Source organism: Macrobrachium nipponense, chromosome 4 (genome assembly GCF_015104395.2).
Source record: "Macrobrachium nipponense isolate FS-2020 chromosome 4, ASM1510439v2, whole genome shotgun sequence".
Classification (NCBI taxonomy): Eukaryota; Metazoa; Arthropoda; class Malacostraca; order Decapoda; family Palaemonidae; genus Macrobrachium; species Macrobrachium nipponense.
The window spans coordinates 118,798,378-118,815,910 of NC_061100.1; the positions used below are offsets into that span (position 1 = coordinate 118,798,378).

At 40.7% G+C, this 17,533-nt stretch overlaps 1 protein-coding gene across 2 annotated transcripts in view; it reads left to right on the forward strand.

Moving 5' to 3' along the window:
- Positions 1-1,374: 1,374 nt before the first annotated feature.
- LOC135211097 (apoptosis-resistant E3 ubiquitin protein ligase 1-like) overlaps positions 1,375-17,533 on the forward strand; it is a 572,118-nt gene continuing 555,959 nt past the window's right edge. For both annotated transcript variants that reach the window (XM_064244179.1, XM_064244178.1), the window contains exon 1: positions 1,375-1,528. The gene's annotated coding sequence lies outside the window, so the exon portion shown is untranslated. The remainder of the gene's footprint in view (positions 1,529-17,533) is intronic.

Here is a 17,533-nt window from a genome sequence, read left to right on the forward strand (position 1 = left end):
TACATTTATCAGTAGCATGGGTAATTAAATTTTCCTCATAGCAATGCTGTCATTGTGGTCTCATGAAAAACTGTGGTATACTGTAGAAATTGTTTAATGTAAAAAGTGTATTTTCCCCTGAATATTTACTTGTAATATAGTGTGGGATACCGACTACTCTATAATTATAGCGAAGAAAGTTAATATTAACGGACAGTCATCACTAGAATATGTACGTGGAAAAAAGCCATAAACCAATTCATCATTTTCAATGGCACCGTGCCTTTTAGTCTAGCCTAAATATAAGTGCGGCGGCACCTGTATAGTGATAATCATATATATATATATATATATATATATATATATATATATATATATATATATATATGTGTGTGTGTGTGTGTGTGTGTGTGTGTGTGTGTGTGTGTGTGTATGTGTGTGTGTGTGTTAGATAGATAAAAACTAAATTACTTTTTCATAGTAATTTCTTTATGAAGTGTTGTTATCAAACAACATATAAGAATTTGAAGCTGTTATAGCAATACGTAATAATATTGATCATCTGCCTTACAAGTGACTACATACAGTGCTTATGCAAACTTTTGGCTGTTGCCCATTTCTTAACCATATATAGCAGTTACAACACTGATGTAGAAAATTGTTTTATTTTTCCCACGAAGTAATCAGTCGTTAATAAGTGCGTATGTCTGCATTTGATTACTGTTCATCGGTATCATTTGGAAAGTTAAATTGGAATCTAAAGCCGTCTGCTACTTTGTGTTTATTCGTGCATCTGAATGTCGTCGGCTCGTCGCTGGTACTAAGCTCATTACAGGCGATGCTCCTCTTGGCCCCGGGTTTATTTTCAGATTTGCGCGCGCGCACTCAAATGCCACGTTATGTCAAACTGCATATGCCTTGCATGTTTAAAACATTTCATTTGGTTTTAAGACCTCAAACAGAAGGACAAATTATGCTTGCCACGGGAATTTCCTAAAGGAAGGGTAAAGTTGATGTTAGCGTTTGGTGCTATGGATTGGACTACCGATGATTAATAGGTGCATGCACCTTGCACCCAACGTTCCTCCTCTCTCGGCCGGATAGTGTCTGCTATAATTTGCCAGATATGATTGGTTGACTATAAACAACTATCTTCAAGGTCTTATTCTTAATTTCCTTATGCGTAGGTAGTAGTACTAGGTACTGTCGCTGTCTATAGTAAACAAAACAAACAAGTTGTCACGTCTCAATAATTACCTTATCATACAAGCGTTAAAGGGATTTATATATATAAAAATAATTTGATAGATTATTATATCTGATTTTGAGACTGTCATGTGATTGGGGAATGTAATGTGCACTTAAATGGTTATTAAACGCTTAATTTAATTAACTGAAGACCATAGAACCGAGACCGACAGTCAGTCAGTCGGTCACAGTCATTAGTTCCATTTGTTTACTAGTGTCATTCAGTCAGGCTCGATCCGAAGTCCAGTTTAAACATCGATTGTCAGTTTTCCTTGATGCCATTTCGCCTCCCTTTCTCCAGGTAATTTGGTTCATGTCTAAGATAATAATATTGTATTTGTCGTAAATATGTGGGCCCGTATTTAGCGTATTCCAAATTGTACTGATAAGTTTGACCTTTGACACTAGGCTATGGGTGACCTACTCTAGTTTAGTGTAGACCTATGCACAGCCAGCAAGACAAGAGTTTTTATGTGTAGAACAGATTAGCTATGTATCAGTAGGATTAGATTTCCTGCTTCTTTAAGAGTCAAATAGAATAGCTACATAGGCCCAAATAGCTACCTAGGCAAAAGGTTAACTGGTTAGGTTAATGTACGACAATTTACTAGGCCTACCTTGCTACATTTCTCAAAAAAAAAAAAAAGCTAAATACCTAGGTCTGTTGAATTACCCTTGACTGCTTGTCATGGCATATGTAGGTTTTTTAACATTATTGTTGGAATTAACCTAACTAAAATTTGCACTTTGTTAACCATAGCCCACTAGTAGGTATTAGCTTGGCTAAGCTAGGCAAAGATACTTAAGGTAAAACAGTTTTGTGCATAGGCCTAAATAAGGTGTGATCAAACCTCCACCTTACATGGGACGAGTGCAAGATTTTCTCCTGACGCATAGCTAGTAAGTTACAAACATTAGGTAGCTACCATACATTCCTAACTTAACGTGAAGTGGTCCTCGTAATTACCTAGGTAATAGGCTATACTAGCTACTCATAATTAGTACTACTCATACTAACAACAAGGCTCAAATAAAAATGACACAAATTAAACACGTTCATATATTCTCAGTTATTATAAGTGGAAATGCAAAATAATTGAACAGAAATCCTATAGGTAGTAGCTAGCCGCCAAATTCAGTAGTGGAAACAGTATTTCCACAGAAGCAATCTGTGGTGACCTAGACTATGGCAATTGACATTTTCCTATGTTATTTTACTTGCTGAACAAGAATTTAAAGTAATATTTATTCGGATGACTGTAATTAACCCCCAGGAGCCAGTACTAAACACGACAAAATACATTGGACGCCCCAATCCCTAGTGGCTGTCGTATCCGCGGTTACGTTCCTTGCAGTTCTTGCGGAACTGTTCTTTGGAATTACCCTTCAAGAAACGTAACCGCGGATACGACATCCACTAGGAATTGGGACATCCAATGTATTTCGCCATGTTTAGTACTGGCTCCTGGGGGTTAATTACAGTCGTCCGAATAAATATTACTTAAAATTCTTGTTCAGTAGGTAAAACTGCATAGTACTAAAACCGCAACTGCCATTGTCTAGGCCGCCGCGGATAGGTACCTTAGATCTACCGTGGAAACAACCGAGTGGACCAGCTGATCCAGTCTTGTCCGTTTGTTGAGCCACCCTCCGAAAAAGTACTTTTGCTTACTTCGAAAGGAGAGTAGAGGTCTCGAGGTATTGCTCCCACCACCGATTACTCATGATTGGTGCCATCTCCGGCATCAGGACATGTTTAAGTATTTTTTCGGTGGGTGGATCAACAAGCGGGCAAGACTGGATCAGCCAGTTGGTAGATCTAGGGTACTTATCCGTAGCGGCCTAGACTATGGCAGTTGTGGTTTTTCTATGCAGTTTTTCCTACTGAACAAGAATTTTAAGTAATATTTATTCGGACGACTGTAATTAAACCCCCAGGGGCCAGTACTAAATACGGCAAAATACATTGGACGGCCCCCAATCCCTAGTGGATGACGCATCCGCGGTTACGTTCCTTGCAGTCCGTGTTGACTGCTTCTGTAGAAATACCAGCCAGTCCACTCAGTTGTTTCCCCTACATTAGATAAATTAAAGCGTGCTAAAATCTATGGAAATGAAGAACATATACTACCTAGGACCTATATTTTATTAGAAATAATTTTTCAGTACTGTTTAATATGCACATTATTCATTTTTTACATTTTCATTCTAATAAATAAATGGTAAGTATACTATCCTATAATTCCTACCCCCCCCCCCCCCACCAACAACAACTAATTAGTTTGTAGGCTTACTCCCCAAGTAAGCAAAACATGTGATTAGGCCTATGAGGGTGGCTATGATAGTAGAGGTCTGGATATAAAACAGTTCAATGCCTGAACTGCATACAATATTGTAGTGTGTTTAATTTCTCTCTCGCCAGTTGAAACAATTTTTCTCAGTCATAACTTTATTGCAGATGCATGGCCTATTGATGGATATGTGATTTTTTATAGTTTATGCGTAGGCCTACACATATTGCTTCTTAGCTCCTTTCATTTGTGATTCTAGTTGGAAGTCCTTTGTTACAGAATTTGTATGGTTTGACTTTATTGCAGATGCTGTGTCTATTGATGGATATGTGATTTTTTATAGTTTATGCTTAGACCTACGTGTATTTCTTCTTAGCTCCTTTCGTTTGTGATTCTAGTTGGAAGTCCTTTGTTACAGAATTTGTATGGTTAGCCACTTAACAGAGGAAACTAGGGAATGTTTAAAACCCCAGATAGTACACAAATAAAAACTGTAATTCAGCAGCTGCAAGTCTTTGATAACAAAGGAAACAGCGATTGAGCAATGCTGGTGAATATCACAGAATAGGCCGATGAGAAAAACTAGACTTAGTACTAGGCCTTATGTCTAGATTTGTTTCCTATTCATAGTTAAACCTGGCCAGCACCTATCCCTTCAGGTTAGTGTCATATCTTAGGTATAATGGGGTTCTCATCCAAGTCTCAAGTCTCGCTAGTTAGGTTTACTTTTAGATGTAGTAGATATACATAATGCAGGCCCTTACCTAGTTTTTTTTATGGGGGTCATTTTTTACAAAACTGGACCTTTTCTTCCATAAATGTCATTGCATATAATGTACAAGATGAAATACTTGAAAATGTTATTTAGTTATATTTAGGAAGAAAAATTGGGTATGCGGTCTATGCCCTTCTACCCGATTAGATGTTATTCAAAGTACTGACTTTGGTTAGCAGAATTTTACTTATAATTTTGAAAGTGTGCACTGAAATTCAATATTTCTTCAGTTTTATTGATCGATTCATTTATGTTAGCAATAACATACATATTACTTTATTTGTTATGTTATATACTTTGACTATACGTACAAAAAAACAATCATTATTTATTACTTTGTAAATAAAGTTCAATGAAAAGGTTAGTCACAGAAAATATGGACTTCCAGAAATTTTTAGGGGGGTCGTTTGACCTTCCTGACCACCCCCAGTACGGGCCTGTAATCTGGAGCATTGGTTAATTCAATAGCTTTATGCACATATGATTATTGAAAACTGTAAACTTCATTAATGTGTGTGTGGTGATTTTGCCATAGAATAAAAGTTGTTACATTGGCTGAGATTTGCAAGAAGAGCAATACATGTACATTTAAATAGATCCTATGCCATTCTTATGTTACCCTTTGGTGTGATAGTGGTAATCCAAAGCCTACTTATTAAATGACTTGCCTAATCTGGCTGGCATTTGTATTGTAAAACCTGGACCACTCCTGCCCCATCTTTTAACATTTCCTTATCTCATATAAGAAGTATATTATTATATAGGGCCTAAGAAGGCTGTTAAAGCATTCACAGGGTCATCTATCACGCATACAAAATACATTAAATTTGATGGCTTTCTAAACCATCAAACCCTCACCTAGCCCACCTGACAAGAGGCATCATGATATATTTTGATTCCTCAATCTTGCATTCATGAGTAATATTGATAATTACCTGTCTGTCTATGGTACTTTGCAAGTTACCTTAAATTTTTAAAGTTTTAAAATGATAAAACCTCCAAGGCTTGTGATTTATAGTAAAAGGTTACTATTTGTTTGTACAAGGGGACAGATCATTGCATTTTACATTGGAGAATTCCAAATACCATCTGGAAATTGTCACCTAAGCTAGGTAATGAGGTGGTAAATTTGTGGAAGGGAGATGAGTTATAGGCTACTACCTCTCACCTACCATAAGCCAACACTGACTGTTTTCTTTGCCTTTCTTAAAGGTTAAATGTGTGAACTGTGATTTGTTTGATTTGAAAGTTGAAGCTCTTCTTTTCTGTATGTATGGCATGCTTTTGTTTTTACAATGGTGCATGAACAGCTGAGGTGATGTGTGGCAGCATTATTTCGTCTATATCTCCAAATCCCCATTGGTTTTGTTAGTTCTGCTTGGGCAAGTCCTCTAGCCATGATTCTACCAGCAAGGAGTGTGCTGACTTGTCTCGCTCATAGTAGGAGAGATTTGATGAGAAGCAGAAAGGGGCCAGATGTCTGCGTGTATATGCAAACATGTCTATTTAGTTTTGATCTGACTGATGTTCAACAGTAATGAATCATTTGTGTTGCAGCATAGTACTACATTTGCTATCTCTAATTATCGATATATTTTGTAAAATGTAGCATGAACATTTTAGCAACAGTAGTGAACTTGTATTTCTTTTACTTCTTTTACCACTGATTAGCTTTCCAGAGGTCTTAACCAATTTTAATCCAGAAGAACGTAGTTAAGAGTACATTTTGTTATACAAAATGTAGATGAGGAAAACTAAAAGTAATTAAAATTTCATGATGCCATTTAATTTATAGTATGGAAATAAATGGCTAAAAATTAAAATGCTTGGGTGAAATCATTATTCTGGTAAGGGGATATTAGCTTGCTACTTTGAAGGTGACTTTTTAAATGAAAGGTTAAGCCAGTCACCATATTCATATGGTGATGTGTTCAGGTCTGTAGCAAGTCTCTTGATTAAGGGTGAGCTGGTGGGAAGATCAGTGTTTGGCACATAGAGGAGGATCTAAATATAAGAACCAAGGTTCTGTTTTTGCTACGTAAGGCAGGTTATTGTCTGATTGCCATATATACAAGGGATGTAGTGGTACAGTCTGTATAGTTTACCTTTGCTGTTTTGTAAGTGCAAATGTTTTAAGATGGTGTTAATTATCAGGTTTTAGTGAAGTGTATGGAATAGTACTTTATGTCCCACTAGTTTTTTAAATATTCAGTAAGAAAGAAAGGTAATTTACTTTATTTTAATGTGATTGGTAGTGCTATCAGTAAGGAAAGCAGTATTTGAAATGAACAAGTAATGGCTACTTTTCAATTTCTTGAAAAATTTTGTATTCTCAGAACAGCATTGTCTTTAGTATTCCATTGTTTTGTTGCATTAGTGCATTTATTTATATGGTACACTATTTACTGTACACTAGCAAACCTGCAAATTTTCATTTGTGTCCAAACTCCTGAGTATGGCTGGTAAAAGTAAGTGTGATTAGATGACTTCCTCCTTTAGAGTACTAATCCGCTTTTCTCACATACGCAAAACTTTAACTTTTTAGAATAAGTTTTTCAGTCATTCATGCTTGTCTGCTCTTCTCCATTTTCATTTCTTCTTTATTATTATTCACCACTCCAGAGATGGCATTGGTTTACTGTTTGGTATGCTGTTATTCTGTGCCAGCTGGTCATTGTTTTTATCAGTAGTTTTATTTTTGTGTGTGTGTGTGTGTGTGTGATTACTATACAGTGTCCTATTTTTCTGTGTAAGGTTATCATTATTATAATCTTTCAGCATTTTTTCTAAGTTGGTATAATGATAGATTACACTAGTATGTTATTCCTCTGTGCCAGGTTATCACTGTTATTATTAGTATGAATTTTCTTGCTTTTATCTATTGGTTAAATGTTGGGTGCTGGACAGTACTATGTTATTCTTTTGTGCCAGGTTATCGTTGTTATCAGTAGTATGCATTTTTTTGTGTTGGTACATCCTTGGAACACTGTACAGTATGTATGCTATTTTTCTCTGACCATTGATCATTATCATCATCAGTAAGCATTTTTGTTAATGGTGGTACGTATGTAGTGTTGGATTACTGTACAGTGTCTTTTTGTTCTGTGTGAGGTTATCATTATCATCATTAGTATGCAGTTTTATATAGGCAACTTACCAAGTATATAGTTACATAGCTAGTTTCACTCTCCGTCAGCTGCTAGAATTTAGGAAATTCGCAGTAGCACTATTTCGGTTTGGCTAGGCGACTAACCCTTCCCACTTTCAGAGTAGAGAAGAACCAACTCAGCAAGGCGTGCAGTTGTTTCTGCTAGCTGATGACTGTAACAATGATTAGCAGCAGCGGATTTTTAGATTTGTAGAACTTCATTGCTTTGGTATTCTCTAGTGATTTTCCCGGGCTTCTTCTCACACTAATAGCTCTGGCTTCCTCGGCTTCAACTTCCCTAATGCTTCGACTTACCTAATGCTTTGACTTACCTAATGGATAACCAAAAATGGTCCTCTCTTCATCGGCCAAGAAGGCCTTAAGGGAAGTAGACAGATGCTCTCAGAGAAGAAAGAGCAAGGAAGGGTCAACTTTAGGACAGGAGTACAAGAGCCACTCTGTGGTATCGGTGTGTAGTGGGGATGTGGTTTCCCATAGGTTTCCATTCTTTATAAGCTATGCTAAGGGCACTAGCATCTGTGGCAAGCGACTGTGGCGAATTGTCACAGATCCCCACCACAGCTCATAAACAATGGAAACCTATGGGAAGCCACATCCCTACCACACAACGACACCACTCTGTGGCACCATGGAGTGGTTCGTGTACTGCTGGCCTTAGTTTCTCTCCTTCTAGGCTTTCTAATAGGAGATACCTATTCTACTCAACAGGGGAAGCTCTTTCCCTGGGAGTTTCTGCCTCCCAGGACTGCCTTCAATTTGGTAGTGCTATCAGTAAGGAAAGCAGTATTTGAAATGAACAAGTAATGGCTACTTTTCAATTTCTTGAAAAAATTTTGTATTTCCTTCTCAGAACAGCATTGTCTTTAGTATTCCATTGTCACAGATCCCCACCACAGCTCATAAACAATGGAAACCTATGGGAAGCCACATCCCTACCACACAACGACACCACTCTGTGGCACCACGGAGTGGTTCATGTACTCCTGGCCTTAGTTTCTTTCCTTCTAGGCTTTCTAATAGGAGATACCTATTCTACTCAACAGGGGAAGCTCTTTCTCTGGGAGTTTCTGCCTCCCAGGACTGCCTTCAATTTGGCCAAGATTATGTTCTCAGCATCAGAATGAGACCACTTGTTGAAGAACATCTTTAGTCTTCAAAGAATTGAGCCTTCTAGATTGGTCGATAGGAGCGTTAGCTTGTAAGATTAAGGACTGCTCTTCAGTTTCTGATGACTCCATACCTGATCTAGAACTTATTTCCTGTCTGGATAAAGGTATCAGGGATGGGTCACAAAAATTAGCCTCCCTTTTTGCCCTAGGGATTTTAAAGAAGAGGGAGCTTTGGTGCTCCTTTACAAAGAATGGGGTAACCCATGCACAGAAGTCCACTCTCCTTTTTCTCTCCTCTGGATTGGAAACATCTGTTCCCTCAGACCACAGTTCTTCAGGTTTCTTCTGATCTTTAGAATAAATCAACCCAATATCTCCTTGCTCAGTCTGCTAGACGTCCTAGAGAGGCGACTACTTCTAGTTTTCATTCACCTCTACCAAGCAGTCACAGCCCTTTCGTGGCAGAGGAGAGCAGAGAAGCTTCCCAGGGCTCAAGAATTTTGGAAATTTGCAGTAGCACTATTTTTAACCCTGCCCACTTTCAGAGTACAGAGGAACCAACTCAGCAAGGAGTTCAGTTGTTTCTGCCAGCTGATGACTGTAACAGTGATTAGCAGCAGCGGAATTTTAAGAGTTATATAGCTCCATTGCTTTGGTATTCACTAGTGGTTTTCCGGGGCTGCTTCTCACCAACAGCTCCAGCTTTCCCGGCTTCAACTTACCTAATGCTTCAACTTACCTAATGGATAACCAGACAGAAGGCGCTACAAGACACCCAAAAATGGTCCTCTCTTCGTCGGCATAAGGGAAGTAGACAGGTGGCTCTCGGAGGAGAAAGAGCAGAGAAGCTTACCCAGGGCTCGATAACATATCCGCTTCACTCCCTGAGCAATCAGAAAGTCCTCCTCAAGACCCCCAGTTTGCAAATGAAAATCAAATCTTCCGTACTCTAGTAGGAGGAAAGCTCCTTAACTTTTGGCAGCATTAGGAAGCAAGAGGGTCGGAAGTATGGATAGTGAAAGTTTTAAAAGAGGGATACTCTACTCCGTTTCTGAAAAACCCTCCTGTGACCAACTCACCAGTAGCTTTGACAGCTTACTCAGTAAATTCAGAGAAATTCTTGGCTCTCGCCCATGAAGTTTTGTCCCTCTTAGAAAAGAAAGCTATCGAAATAGTGGAGGACCCTCACACCCCGGAATAGTGGAGGACCCTCACACCCCGGGTTTTTACAATCAACTGTTCGTGGTCCAAAAGGTCTTGGGGGGCCTGGAGGCCGGCTCTGGATGTAAACACCTTGAATTTGTTTGTACAGAAAACCAAATTCAAAATGGCTACAAACCAGACAATAGTATTATCATCCATTCACCAAGGAGACTGGATGATCTCGATCAATATGGAAGATGCATACTTCCAGCTACACCTAGTCAGAATAAAGATTTCTCTCTATCTAAACGACTGACTTACCCTAAACGGTCCTGTAGGGGGACAATGCTGTCAGTGGACCTCATGTGTTGCTCTTTAGGCATTACTTAAGGTTTTTTGCAGCGTACCTTCAGCCCCTAGCTGCAACCACTTTCGTTCCTTTTACTGCATATACCTCTTTTCATAATATCTTATCTTCATTTTACTTTCCACCCTTTCCTAACACTTGATTCTATGATTCATAGTGCAACTGCGAGGTTTTCTTCCTGTTACACCTTTCTAACCTTTTACTACTGTCAATTTCCATTTCAGCTCTGAATGACCTCATAGGTCCCAGTGCTTGGCCTTAATGACCTCATAGGTCCCAGTGCTTGGCCTTTGGCCTAAATTCTATATTCAACTTAACTCAACTTATTCTCAACGGAAGTAAAATGTATGGAGGACCTACAGAAAACCCTTCTTCTACCCCAGGACCTGGGCCTTCTAATAAATCTGGAAAAATCCCAATTACTAGTACTTTGTCAGGAGATAGTATATTTGGGGATGAGGATCAACTCTAGCTTTTCTGGATTTTCACTTCCCCAAAAGGATAGATTTATGCCTGCAGAGTAGAATAGTTTCTCTCCCTTCAGTCTTGCTTGGGCGGAAGATTGAATGAGCCTTCTTAGGAGACTCATCCATAGAACAGTTTGTTTCTCTGGGAAGATTACATATGGGGGAATCTACAATTTTTCCTCAGGATCAATTGGAACAGGAAAAAACAATTAGGCTCATAATGTCATATTCTCAGTTTTTTAGAGATCAAGGAAGACCTTCATTGGTTGAGGTCAAGAGAATCTGACTTAGGTTGGGGTGCTCTCCTGGGAGACAAGGAAATGTTCAGGATTTAGACTTCATAACAGAGGAAGTGGCACATAAACTTAAAGGAATTGACAGCAATCCACTGAGGGTTGAAAACCTTCACAGTGGAAACCTTCGACAGTGGAAGCCTTGGACAAAGTTGTAACTGTCCACTTGACCACAGTCCACAGCACCGTTCTACTTAAGAAAATGAGCAACACATTCATTTACAGGCAGTCCCTAGGTTACGGGGCGAGCTCCGTTTGTGTCAGGGTGCTGTAAGCCAAAAATTTCCTTACCCGAAGCATTATGATTATAATTCAAATAGATAGCACTTACAGAGCGTAATCACCTTGAGTCTGGGTTACAGCACTGTAAAGCAGGAATCATTTCATTAAATCCACTTATAGCACTGAAAAATAGTTAACAGCGCCATGAGGCAAGCGGCGTAAGTCTGGAACAACATAACCCGAACCTGATGTAACCTGGACTGCCTGTACTCTGTGCGAGGCAATAATAGCCCTTCTCTTATAGGTGGATCAGAATTGGACAAAAATTTTAACAAGATTTATTCATGGCAAGTTCAACGTGTTGGCAGATGAACTGAGCCACCAAATGCAAGTTCTCCCCACAGAGGTGACGTTAAATCTACTAGCGTGTCTCGAACTATGGAATCTGAGGGGAAAACCAGTTCTGGATCTTTTTGCAACCTTTCTCTATACTGCTTGCCAGCCTGAGACCCTCTTGCATGAGCGACAGATGCGATGTTATAGATTGGTCAGACATGGACCTTTACACCTTTCCTTCCACCATTCAAGATGGTGAGAGGTGTCATAAACAAGTTCAGATTCCATCAAAATCTCACTATGACTCTAGAAGCACCGTTTTGGCATGCACAGAAATGGTTTCTGGACCTCCTAGAATTACTGATGGACTTTCTGAGAATTCTACTGCAAAAAGTCAGTATACTCAGACAGCCCCACTTCAGATGATAACACCATGGACTGTCCACTCTGGCTCTGACCACATTCAGACTGTCAGGAGACTTGCAAGTGGAAGGCTTTTCAAAGCCAGTTGCAGAATCTGTTGCTCGATGCAGGAGGCAGTCTTCAAGCAGTGTATATCAAGCAAAGTAGACAGTCTTCCAGTCTTGGTGCATGAGACATAACATCTTGTCTTCTCGACATCTATAGCTGAAATCGCCAATTTCTTGGTGTATTTAAGAGCTTCCAGGGGCTTTTCACATCAACTATAAAAGGCTACAAAGCAATGCTGGGTTTTGCCTTCAGACATAAAGCCGTTGATCTTTCCTCTAACCAAGACTTATCCAATCTCATCAGATCCTTCAATACGGCTAAGCGGATAGAGAATAAATACTTGTCTTGGAATTTGGATTTGGTGCTTTCGAGCCTTTACAGTCAGCTTCATTGAGGGATCTCGCAAGAAAACCTGTTTCGTGTGGCCTTATCTACTGCGAAGATAAGGAGGTAGCTTTTTCCCTGGGAAATGATGTGTTCATTCACCCTAGGATCCCTAGCAAAGAATGAGAGACTTTCCAAGCCTTGGCCTTGTTCTTTCACAACTAGGACCCAAAGAGGAAGAGAGAACTTTGTCCTGTCAGGGCTTTGAAATATTATCTTTACTGTATGGATAAGATTCATGGTTCTTCTGATAATCTATGGTGTTTGGTGAAAAACCCATCATTTCCTCTCTCCAAAATTGCCTTGGTATTTTATCTGAGAAACCTCGTAGTAGACACACACACACTCAGATTAATGAGGATTACTTAACCACGGTGAAACTAAAGGGATTTTGACGAAGGAAAAATCTATTTCTGGGTGATTGGCTCGTGTCGCCCTATGAAAGTATCCTTAATATCATTCTTTCTAGGTAAAATTAGCCTAAAATTACCAGAGAAAAACAAAATTAAGAAAATGTCAGTAAAACTGACTCGCTCACTCTTAAAAAGAAGTGTCGGTATGATAAAGGGGCGAGTGTGGAACACTACCACGAGCCAAACACCAATTAGAACTTCCTATCAGAATCCCCCCAAGAGAGAGCTGATACCAACGGGCGATGCAGCCTCTACTACTACTACTAGAGGACGCCACGGACAGCAGCGCCCCTAGCGGACATCCTTAATTAAAACAGCTAAATACATCTTGTCCTGCAAGGGGGGGAAAACAAACCATCAAGGGGGGGTTTCATAGGGCGACACGAGCCAATCACCCAGAAATAGATTTTTCCTTCGTCAAAATCCCTTTTCTGGGCTCAGCTCGTGTCGGCCTATGAAAGAGTACCAGAGAAACAGGCAAGATGGGAAAAAGGAACAATGAAAAACAGTGTAAAATGATGGATATAATATAAGTAAAATCAATTACAGTCATACCAAATTAAGCACTTAAACTAACTTATACTAAACAGTAAAATAATAGAACGTTAGTAACCTTAAAGTACTTAAATGGTTATTACAGACCATTACAGAGCAATATAAAGAAAAAAGGAGATTTACTTAACAAAATTATAAAATATACAAACTCACGTGTCCTACCCTAGCATAAAAATAAGGGTAGGTACACTGAAATCCATCAACAATACAAATCTTGTAAAATATATACAAACACATTGTGACTGAAGTTCAATATAAATACAAAAATGGTGAATATATATATAAACAAATTGTGTCCTACCCTAGCATAAAAATAAGGGTAGGTACACTGAAGTACATTATCAGTACAAGTGTGGATGTCCCTAGCAAAAAAATAAGGGACAATCCACTAAATGATTCAACGGCTAAGGCTATGATGTTGAGTAGCCTGGCAATAGCGTGAGGCATGTTGGCTGATTAAGGTAGAAAAGAGACCTGGATCTATACTACAACTACTATACAGTATCAGGGGAAACTATGTTTCCCGCTGCTACTGCTGAAAACTTTAAAGATTCCAAGGACTTTAAATAATGCCGTTTAAAGACTGTCGGGATTCCATCCAGTATACTTTTTTAAGATCCTCAAAATTCATATGTTGAAAATAATTAATTGAGGTGGCTACTCCCCTGATATCATGTGCTTTCGGGAATGACTCAGGGTTAGCTTGTTTAATGAAGTAAAGGATTTGCTGTCTAATGCCTTTTACTGATAAAGTACCACCTTTTTCTCTCATGAAGAGAGCACCTGAGGATCTAGAAGAAGTACGAAATAGAAAGGCTCTAAGAGTTGATACTGGGCAGAGAGAAGGATCCTGTGGAAGTGGGATAACCTTCCAAGGAGCCCACCTTGCAAGAGGATCTTCATTTTGGCTAAAAGCTACGATCCGGAGCAAGTAGAACTTCTCCTGATGGGAGGAATTCCACATGACCCGCATCCCTGATAGAGCCGACAGTTCTGAAATTCTAGCTCCTGAGGCTAGGCTTAATAAGAATAATGTCTTCCTCAGGAGCATTATGAATGTACAAGACGAGTTGTCAGTATCTGAAGCTAGTTTGAGGACATCATTTAAGAACCATGAAACTGAAGTAGGCCTCTGAGAAGGTCTAAGTCTAGCACAGGCTTTGGGGATAGATGTGAAATAAGATTCAGTCAAATCTATCTGAAAACCTACTTGAAAGATTTTCTTCAAAGCCGATTTATGAGTGGTAATCGTGCTAGCTTGCTAAACCTTTTTCAAATAAGGATCTGAAAAAGGATATAGCCAAATTAACTGTCATGGTTGTAGTGTTCGATTCTCTCAAGAAAGATGCTAACTTTTTAACAGCTGAGTCATATTGTCTAATGGTTGACTCTCTCTTATCTGATTCTAGGAAGAGAATATTCTGTGGATCAATGTCAGCATCTTTATTAGCCGCAAACTTCATGAAGTCCATAAAGTTAGGGTCTGGAGAGTTCCTGAGGAAGCGAACACAGTCCTCATTTGTACTGATTTTGTGATAGTTTTGGGATTGGGGATCCGTTGAGGTCGGAGACCCAATTCCAAAAGAAGAGGATACCAGTTGCTCTTGGGCCAGTCCGGTGCAATCAGAGCTACTATCCCTTTGAAAGACCTTAGTTTGTCTAGGACTTTCAAGAGAAGATTCACTGGAGGAAAAAACATAAATTTCTCCTCCACTGATTCCAATCCAACGACAGGGCGTCCGTGGCATAAGCCAGAGGGTCCAGGTTGGGGGCCACATAGCAAGGGAGCTTGTGGTTCGCTTGTGAGGCGAAGAGGTCCACTTGGAGACCTGGGACTTTCCGGCTTACCCACTGGAAAGACCCGACGTCCAGAGACCACTCTGATTCCAGAGGAACTGACCGGGACAGGGGCGTCTGCTATCACATTCCTTACTCCCTGCCAGGTGAGTGGCAGACAGATGCCATTTGTGTTTGTTTGCTAATGCAAAGATGGCTATCATGACATGGTTCACATGCTTGGATTTGGACCCTCCTCTGTTGATGCAATGAACTACCACTGCACTGTCCAAAACTAGCCTTAGATGAGACTTCTTCGGGGGAAGCAGTCTCTTCAGAGTAAGAAATACTGCCATTGCTTCCAACACGTTTATGTGGAGCTGGCGAAACCGAACTGACCAAGTCCCCTGAACCTGTTTGAACTGAGAGTATCCCCCCCACCCGGACAGGGATGCATCCGTGTGAATGGTTAACACTGGGAGGGGATATTGAAGGGGTACTTTCTTGGCTAAGTTCTTTTACTTTTGACCAAGGCCGTAGTTGGTCCTTGCGGAGGATCTGTGGAATTACTGACAACTTGTCTCGATATTTGGAGTTTGCTTTTGACCGCCAAATTCGATTTATATCCTTCAGCCTTGCTTTCAGAAGGATATCTGTTACCGAAGCAAACTGAAGAGACCCTAGGATTCTCTCCTGGTTTCTTCTTGACGTTTGTTTGCATTTGAGAAATTGCCTGACAGATTTTGCTATTTCCTTCCGTTTGACAATTGGAATTGACAGATTGTGGGACGACAAATCCCATTGGATTCCTAGCCACTGAAAACGAGATTCCGGAGTAAGTCTGGATTTCGTTTTGTTTATCTGGAACCCTAGATGTTCCAGAAAGTGAACTACCTTTTTTGGTAGCTTTGAGACATTCCTCGACTGTTGGTGCCCAGATCAACCAATCGTCGAGGTATGCTGCTACCATGATTCCCTGAGCTCTCATTGTTTGTACAACCACTTCTGCTATCTTTGTGAATACCCTGGGGGCTACATTCAGACGAAGGGGATCACTTTGAATGAGAATGTTTGATTTCCTAGCCGTGAAACCTAGGAACGGGCGGAAGTGCCTGGCTATAGGATATGATAGTATGCGTTTTGTACTGTAAGATCGATGGAGCATGTGACGGCTCCACGCGGAAGGAAGAAGGTCCTTACTTGCGAGAGGGTAAGCATCTTGAACTTGTCGCAGCGAATGAAAGAGTTTAGCTTTGACAAGTCTAAGATTACCCTTCTTTTTGTTGAGCCTTTCTTTGGCACGCTGAATAAGCGACCTTGAAATTTTAGATGTTTGACTCTCGCAATAGCTCCTTTCTGAAGGAGTTCTTCCGCGTAATCTGTCAATTCCGTTGACGGTACCTGATGAAATGATTTGATTGGAGGAGGATCTTTGATCCAACTCCAGCCTAATCCTTTGGACACTATGCTCTGTGCCCAATTGCTGAACCCCCACCTGTGGCGGAAGAGGAAAGCCTCCTCCTACCTGGGGAGCCTCATTGTTGATGGGCTGGGTTGGCCACCACGCCCTCCTCTGAACTGTCTACTCCTCGTACCCCTTCCTGCGCCATGCTGACGAAAGTAACCTCTCGCCCTTCCTCTCGGTTGAGTGTAGCCTTGAGCCTCATATGCAGGGTTGAAGGCCGGCGAGATAGCGTAGGAAGTGGATGGTTGCGATTGCTGAGGCAACAGGAGGATAGGTTGGTTCTGCTTAGAGGTGGCCGGTTGTCCCTGTTGGGTAACTGGGACTGCCTGCACAAATTGCTGCTGTTGCTGGAGTTTTTTATATGGCTGGAACCTCTTACCAGCCTTCTTCGGTTTCTTGCCAGCAGTGGGAACGGACTCCTGTTTCCTCTTTGAGGAAATACCCCACCTAGCTCTAAGGCTCTGGTTGAGTCTAGCAGCTTCGTGGTGTACCTCGTTCACTGCGACTCTGGGAAGAGATACGCTCCCCACATGCTAGCAGCCAAGAGTCTATTTAGGCTCATGCCTGATGGTGCACTCTTGTAAGACATGCTTCCGGCAGTTCCTCCTAGCCTGGAAGAAGTCAAAAGCGTCCGTAAGAACCGTCTGAAACTGAGATTTCGCTAAAATCTTAAACAGCGGTTCCGTAGCGTAAGAAAAAAGGGCAGCCATTTCTGTGATTATGAGAGAATTGAGGGACCTGCAAACCTAGTTCGCGCATCGAACTCTGCCTGGATTAGGGAATCCGGCAGCCTAGGTAGTTTCTCACCGAAACTGGTCCATGGCGCAGTCCGGTTGATGCTTACCAAGCGTGAACGTAGCTGGCAAGTTCTCCCACAATTCTCCGAAGGCCGGGAAGAGCGGAGAAGTAGACTCCGCCTCCCTCAACTGTGGGATGGGCTCATCCTTGAGGACTGCCTGAAGAGACTTCTCCACTAATTTTGTGGCGAACGGAGAGAAACTTCCTCAATTCCGTCGGCGAAAATAGTGAAGGGACTCTTGTAGGCCTGGAGTTTCGTGTTCGTACACTCC